Source organism: Rhipicephalus microplus, chromosome 7, assembly GCF_043290135.1.
Source record: "Rhipicephalus microplus isolate Deutch F79 chromosome 7, USDA_Rmic, whole genome shotgun sequence".
NCBI classification, from domain to species: domain Eukaryota; kingdom Metazoa; phylum Arthropoda; class Arachnida; order Ixodida; family Ixodidae; genus Rhipicephalus; species Rhipicephalus microplus.
This window is the reverse complement of record NC_134706.1, coordinates 47495558-47503896: the sequence shown is the minus strand read 5'-3', so window position 1 is coordinate 47503896 and position 8339 is coordinate 47495558.

The window sequence follows — 8339 nt, the reverse complement described above, 5'->3', positions numbered from 1 at the left end:
ATGTGAGGTGAGAACCAAAGAATGCAAACGCATCTGTCATCTTGGTTGCTTTTGCCTGTTTTAATAATACGCAGTGCTTCAGGGGAGATTCTGCCATTTGCAAAGTTGCGTACAGCTGCTCGTGAATCGCTGATTATATAACACGCGTCAGTTTGTGATATGGCCAAAGCTATCTCTTCCGCCGTTTCAACGCGTCTCGTGTGTATTGTCAGACTGGTGCTGCATTGTTTCTTGTGGTTAACTACAGCCGCGATGAAGCAGCTTTTCTGTTTGTAACGAGTGGCATCTACGACGACCATTTTTTGTTGTTTCTGTAGATCTTTGTCATCGTCTTGGCTCTGCTACACCTTCTACCTGCGTTGTGCATAGGATGCATGTTTTAGGTAACGGGGGCACTTTGAGCTTAACCCGCACATCACGAGGAATGTCGCATTTAGTGCCTAATTGTGTGTGGTAAGTGATGCCACATTTTTTCCAGGATGTATCTACCAGTCTTGGTTTTAGAGAGGCGCTCGTACTGTGCAATACGTTGTGCCTCTACCAGTTCCTCAAGTGTATGATGTAAACCTAGCTCTAACAGCCTCTCTGTACTTGTGCTTTGCATGAGTCCTAGCGCTTGTTTGTAAGTTTTTCTTATGAGGCTATTTAATTTAATTTTTTCTACTGCGTACCATCTATGGTATGCAGAAACATACATAATGTGGCTGACGACAAACGCGTGGATATGCCTTATGACATTTGCCTCTTTCATGCCGCTATGCTTATTCGTTATTCTTTTGATTAGGCTCATCGTTTGAGAAACCTTCGCTTCGATATTGCGTAACGTTTCCCTGTTGGTGCCTTTGGTTTCTATTGTTAACCGCAGTACCCTTATCTTGTCGACAATGGGTATGGTGTGTCCATCCCGTGTTTTAAGGTGTATGTATGTGTAGGTATGTGGGTTGTGGTGCTTGGGAGGTCGGCCTTTTAATGTTGGTCAATATAGTAGCAGCTCACATTTTTCGGCTGAGCACGTGAGACCAGTTACTTCTAGGTATTGCTCTGCGGTGTCGATCGCTTCTTGTAATCGTTGTTAAATTTACCCATCGCTGCCGTTGCTTACCAACAGAGTAATATCATCTGCATATATTGTATGGTGCAAACCTTCTATCTTTTCTAGTCTATTTGGGAGGCCAGTTAAGACTAAGTTAATTAAATAACATAGGTGATATCACTGATACTTGTCGTGTACCTGCACTACGCATAGATATTTCCTACGATGTGAGGCCTCCTACAACGATTTCCTTGTCTATGCGTTAAAAAGTTTCAGATGTAACTATGCATCCGCTCACGTAAACCTAGGTTACTGACATGATTCAGTACGGCTTAGTGCGTGACAATATCAAATGCTTTTTTTAGATCAAGCCCGAGGATGGCTCGAGTTGATCTGCGAGGCTTATCTATGATCTCGTGTTTTAATTGTAGCATGTCGCCTTGTGTACAGAGATTTTTCCTAAATTGTATCATTGCACATGGGAGTACGTTGTTGTCCTCTATAGGTAGTTAGCGAATCGGGTCAGTAAAGCGTGTTCCATTACCTTACCCAGGCAGGAAGTTAGTGGAATAGGTCTTAGGTTTTCAAGCAGTAAGCGTTGACCAGGCTTGAGTATAAACACAACGTGCGCCATTTTCCAATGCTGTGGTATGTGGTCTTCCATCCAGCATTCATTATAAAGTTTGTTAATTTGCCAATGAACGTATCGTCTAGGTTTCACAGTGCTTTGTTTATAATGGTGTCAGGGCCCGGTGCCGACGTAGTATTTAGTTCGTGTAGAACTGCTCGTATCTCGGCCGCGTTGAATTCTTCATCAATGTCAAGATTCGGCACTCCTACGTAATCGGCATGAGTGCATGGTGATGCCTTGGATATCTATTTATGCGTGACCTCTTTGAGAAAGTCTCTTTCTGTGCCTTTAGAGGCATGCAGAATTTCGTTCATATTTTGTTTGTGTACCGTTTTTGTGTCTTCTGGGTTTAGGGGGTGTCGAAGTAAATTCCACGTTTTTCCTAGGCTCAGTTGGTCGCCCATGGCCGTACAAGTTTCTTCCCATTGTTGGCAACAAAGCTGTTGTGCGTTTTGTTCAATTTCCTTGTTAAGTGTGGCTATATTTTTTCTTAGTGTTCTGTTATGTTTACGCTTTTTCCAGCGTTTTTTCAGCCCTTGTTTGGCTTCCCACATATGTAATAGCCTACTGTCCAGAATTTCAAGCTTAGCTTCCGGTGTGACTACTTTTTTGCCTCCGAGATATTCTTCTTTAGATTAGCTGTCCATTGGTCAATGTTTGTAATGCTTTCTGAAATGTGTTCTTGCATATTTCTGAATTTAACCCAGTCAAATCACCTAAGCTGTTTGCCCATGTGTTTGGTGGGACCCCCAATAAGCTGGATTTCAACGGTACAATGATCGCTTCTAAAGTATTGCTGTGTATTCAGCCATCGCGCAAATTGCGTGTTTTTTACAAAAGTAAGATCAGGCGTGGTATCCCCACAGACACTATTTCCTTTCGTAAAGGGTATTATGGGGTCAGTCATGAGTGTTAGGCCTTTCTGCTGCGAGTCGAGCAAGAAATTTCTGCCCTTGGGGTGGACGTGTTTATAACCCCATTTACAACGAGGGGCATTAAAGTCTCCTTCGATTATTACAACTTAGTCGCCCGCTATAGTAAGCGTGCGCCTAAAGAGAGTTCAATGTCTGTGTCGTGTGAATTTCGGGTTACTGTACACGTTTAGGATGAACACACTGCCCCCTGTTTTTCTTGTGGGTATGATTTCACTTCGTATATTTTCTATATCGGTAACCTGTGTGCTGTGTTACACTGCCGTGTGATCCCTCTGCACTAAAGTTGTAAGGGCTTTAGTCTCCCCCTCGGCACTGCCGATAGAGCGGTAGCCAGACAACTTAGCGAGGCCATGCGTCTTTTTTAGGATGGTGATATCTTTTATTTTTTATCTTTAAGATACTGGCGCAGGATGGCTTTCTTGTTTCTGTAACTTCTACGATTCCACTGCCATAATACATATTTGTTGCGTCTGTCCATGGCGGCAATTATTGCTAAGGAGGCGCCGGGTTCATAATAGCAGGCTTTAGTGGCGGAGGTTTCATGATTGTTTTAATGGGCGCTACTCCACTGGCTTGTAGGCCTGTAGCAGAGGGGCATTTTTCAAGTTCTGTTACCCTAGTAGATAAGCTATTTAGTTGCTGCTGGTTGTATACCTGCTGTTGTTGTATACCCGTGTTAATTTGCTACATAATAGCCGTTCTCCACTTTTTGATTTGCGCTCCCATGGTTTCCTTAATGTCGTTTATTGCCTCAATTTGAACTTTCACAGCTTCTTCAACTTTGCTTATTCGTAAATCTACGCATTCTTCAGGTTCCTCTTGACCATTGTGCAACATGTTAGCAGTCTCGGTTTTCTTGTGCTTGCAAGTACCATCGTCGTTGTTCTCTAAAGTCTTACGTTTTGGGAGAGGGGAATCAGTGCTCTCCTTCATACTGGTTACACTATCCTGTGTTATTATCATTGCGTCATTGCACTGTACCATGCCTGTTCTGTAGTTATGAATTCCTTACCTAATTTTTATTCTCCTTTCTCATGGCGGCAATTATCTGATTGTTTTGCAGAATCATTTGTTTGAGTTGTGCTAACTCTGCCTCGAGTTTGGTGACTTTCTGGTCAGAAGCAGCCTCCGCCTCCACGCGCGTCCTCTTAACCCTGTCTGCCCAGCTCACCTCGAACGATGTATCGGCGCCGGGGTTTTGGTGTTGCTTGGCCCTTGACTAGGAGCGTGACTTTCACCTGGAGCGGTTCCTGGACCTGGAGCGGCTTTTCCTCTCATGCGGCAAACTGGGGGAAGACTCCGATATGTTGTCCCTTACTGCGTTGGCATGAGATGGCCTGTCTTGTGCGGCGAAGGATGCGTTTTCTTGTTCGTGTCTGGCTCTTTCCCAGTGGCGTTTCCACACTAGGAATGGTGTCTTATATCTTGCTTTGCAGGTTTGGTCTGCTGTGGGGTGGTCTTCATCGCACAGCTGGCACCTGGCCTTGTATTCGTGGCTTTCGGGAGGATTTGGCATCCTACCTGGGCAGATCCTACCATTAGGGTTGGGGCAAACATCCGCCCTATGGCCCAAGCGTCCACAGTGATAGCACACGTCCAGTTGTTTTCTGTACAGCGAACATCGTAGCAATGCCCCGCCGTATTTCACGAAGCTTGGCACGCGGTAGCCGTCGAATAGTACAATCACACGGGTGGTATTGCCCATTCGCTTGGCCACGAGCGCAGTTCGATTCCTGGGGCTTACGAAGTTTTCAGTTATATCTCGCGCAGTGTCTTCTCGTGGTATTCCCCGGATCACTCCCTTGGAGGTGTTTTCTGGGGCTGCTTCATAAGCGCTGGCTTCAAAAACTTGCGTGCCTATTTTCATACAGACAATTCGCTGGTATCTGTTGGCATGTTCTTCGTCAGGAGTGGTGACCAGAACGATGTTTTGTTGGTAGTTGAGGCAGATTGTGTCCTTGTCGTGTTCCAGGGCTTCCGGGTATGAAGACGCCGCCAGTACTGAAACATGCTTTATTCGCATGCCAGCAACATAGCGATAACCAAGACTGCCGAAGGAAAGTGCCCCCGGCCCACCGCGCGCCAAGCGCTTTTATTCACATTGTGGGCGAGGGTGTTGCGATATGGGCCACGTGACAGTGTATCGCACAAGCGCGCGTGTACAGATATGCGACATCCCCCCACACTTATTAGGATCCCAAGCATTGTCCAAGAAGTTTACGGTACAAAGCGATCAGGTGGGCGACGCTGTCTCTGCGGGTAGCGACGTTTGCTAGGAGCGTTTGGAGTGTCCGCCAGTTCACTTTGTGCGGTGAGCGAGCTGTCGACGTCATGTGATGAGTCGCAGGTCGGGACCTGTGTGGCAACTTCTTGCTGCCTTTCACTGAAGGGTAGTTCAAACTGCGTGGCGATGCCGGTGTTATCATTGCGGATGTGATTTTGGTGACGCACCCACTGGAACACACCACGAGGAGTCACTAGACTTAACCGATATGACACTGGTCCCGTACGGGCAAGAACTGTTGCACACAGCCACTTTGGTCCCGATCGGACATTGCGCACACGAACAGCATCACCAACAGCGATGACGTTGTTGCGACATGGGTGACGCCTTGTCTGGCCGAACTGGCGCTGGCGCACTCTGTTCTCGACCGCTGGTCGTAACAGGTCCAGTCTGGTCCGCAGGCGTCTCCCCAGGAGCAAAGTGGAAGGGGCCTCCCCTGTTATAGCATGAGGCGTATTACAATACGCCAGAAGGAAGTCGGCTAACTCCTCACTGGTGCTCCTCGGACTGGTCTTGCGGAGCGCTGACTTCAAAGTCTGAACACAACGTTCAGCCAGTCCGTTGCTACTTGGGTGATACGGTGTGGTTCTTACGTGCCGGATGCCCCTGTGCTTGAGGTAGGCTTGGAACTCTGCAGAAATGAACTGGCTTCCGTTGTCACACACGAGTGTATCTGGAAATCCAAATCTGCAGAAAAGTTCTTGAATGCAAGCAATGATTGCCTCTGAAGTAGTGGTGGTCATGGAACATACTTCTGGCCACTTGGAATGGGCGTCAACTACTACTAAGTATGATATACCTTTTATTGGACCTGCAAAGTCCATGTGTAGGCGTTGCCAAGGACGCGTCGGCCAGGACCATGGATGGAGCGGCGCTTTCACTGGCCAGCCTGACAAGATGTACTGCACTACTTGACGGAACACTGGATCCCGTGCAGTTTCCTCTGCGATCTGTTTACTGCAGACGGGCATGCTGTCCAAACGCAAAACCAGAAAATTTTTTTTGCCTGCTCTCGGACTTCCGTTGGTATATTGGCCGCTTCGTAGACGCTGTTGGCAATGTGGGCGGCACCTCTTCGCTGACGCGAAGTCCCCCACGAGGTCGAACAATTATCTTGTAGTCATCCCTTAGAAGGGGCGGCATTCTGCTGCCTCTGGTGATTTGGCGAAGCCGTTGTTCTCTCCGTTTTCCAAGACACTTTCTTGTCATTGGATTGGATTGGATAAACTTTTATTTGGTCCTCCAAAACACAGATCACTGTGTTGCGGGCAGCTACCATTCTGCCCCGTCGAATGCTGCTCGCTTGGTTGGTCTAACATTTGCTCTGTAATTTTTTGCTGTCCCCCCGGTCGCCATGCGATGGAATGAAATGGAGAAACTTTATTTCAGTCCTGCAGGACGCGCTTAGCGCGTAGCGGACGTCCCCCACTTTGGGACCGACAGGGAGTACCTGGCGGCCGCTTCGTGGCCTGCTGAACGGCCCATTGCTGGTCGGCGAGAAGTGAGCTCATGAGGGACCATGCGATATTATGACGAAATTCTTTCGAAATGCTTTCTCCGTTCATGGTCACTTCCATCTGGTCAAAAAACTCGAGACGCCAAGTGTGCAGGGCGCCACGTTCTCCGTGGTTGCTCGCGACGCCTAGCTGCGTCGCAGCGGTGGCGGCGGTGTCTACGGCGAACGCTATGTAGGTGGCTCTTCTACCGGCGTAGCGAACACAAAAACGGGCGTAAAATGGTCAAATGTAAGTCCTCCGACCTGATGTTTTGTCAGGATGGTCGTGACGACTTGTGGCGTCGACTCGTAAAGAGAAATATACTGGATATGGTGATATCCGCCGAGGAGCATCTAGAAAACACGGAGCCGACGCGATGAGCGACTGCTCCTGCCGGGCGCCTCCCTCTTTTTCCGCCACTCTGTGCGCCCATACATTTCGACGTGACCCGGTGCGCGTGCGCGCCGGTGTTCGTTTCGTCGCGTGACGCCGGCGTTGCCACGCCAGGCGCATGTCCTGCCATATACCCGAAGGCGCGCGCCGCGGGGCGTTGCTTTGGATTGGATTGGATAAACTTTTATTTGGTCCTCCAAAACACAGATCACTGTGTTGCGGGCAGCTCCCACGTGGGGACTGAGATGCCAAGCTCCTCAGCCGCCTCGCGGGCTCGGTGGACAGCCCAGAGCTGATCTGCGAAGGACGAGCTGCGGATTGCCGCCTCCCATCTGGCAGAGGTGATGTGCGATAAATGAGCGAATTTGGTGCACTGCCAGAGCATGTGTTCTAATGATGCTATTTCCCCACAATGTGGACAAAGATTACTTGGGTATAGGTCAGGGTACATGATGTGTAACATTTTCAAAGTAGGGTACATCCGCGTTTGCAAAAGCCTTAATGTAAGTGCTTGGGGCCGGGTTAGATTTTTGTGAGGTGGAGGGAAAATCCTTCTAGACAGGTAGAAATGTTTAGTGAGCTCGTTATATGTTGTAAGAATTTCCCGGTTATCCCCTTCACCGGTAGAATGCATCCCCGGGGAGACGCGGTTGGAGAGTTCTCGCGCTGCCTCGTGTGCTGCTTCGTTGAGATTGGGAGGGGAATCGTTGATTTGTCCAAGGTGAGCTGGGAACCAACTCAGAAGATGATGTGTTATGTTCTTGCCTTGCAGTATTTTCAGCGTTTGTTCACAGACCGTCCCCTTGGCGAACGCCCGTATGCTGCCATGGAATCACTGTACACGACTTCAATGTTATCCATCTTGAGTGCTAAGGCGATGGCCACTTGTTCCGCAATGATTGGGTCTTTCGTCCTGACCGTCGCTGAGTTGACGACATGGCCAGCCCCATCGACTACCACTGCCACAAACGCTTGCCCATTGGCGTAGGAAGCCGCGTCAACAAATACGACCCCTCGTTCCTCGTTTGAGACTTGACAAAGTATAGTCTTGGCCCTCGCTACTCTTCTTCCGACGTTGTGTTCTGGATGCATGTTTCTCGGTATAGGAGATACCGTGATAGTCTCCCTGATGTTGTCAGGGATATCATTGTAATTGCGTCTGATTGCTATTGGATGTTGGCCCAGCTCCTGCAGGATCATTCTCCCCGACCTTGTAGTAGATAACCTTGCAAACTGTGCTCTCTCTTGGGCTTCTGCTATTTCTTCGAGCGTGTTGTGTATGCCAAGCTCAAGCAGACGCTCGGTGCTGGTATGTATGAGTAGGCCCAGGACCTTCTTGATAACTTTCCTGAGGAGCACATTCAGTGTCTCGGACTCTGCTCTTGTCCAGTTGTGCATTGCTGTCTCGTATGTGAAGTGGCTTAGAACAATCGCATGCATCAACCTGATGAGGTTGTCTTCCTTGATCCCATTTCTTTTGTTGGCCACTCTGCGTATGAGGTGCACCGCACTGTCTGTTTTCCGAGTTAACTTCGCTATAGATTAGCTGTTGGCGCCGGTAGACTCT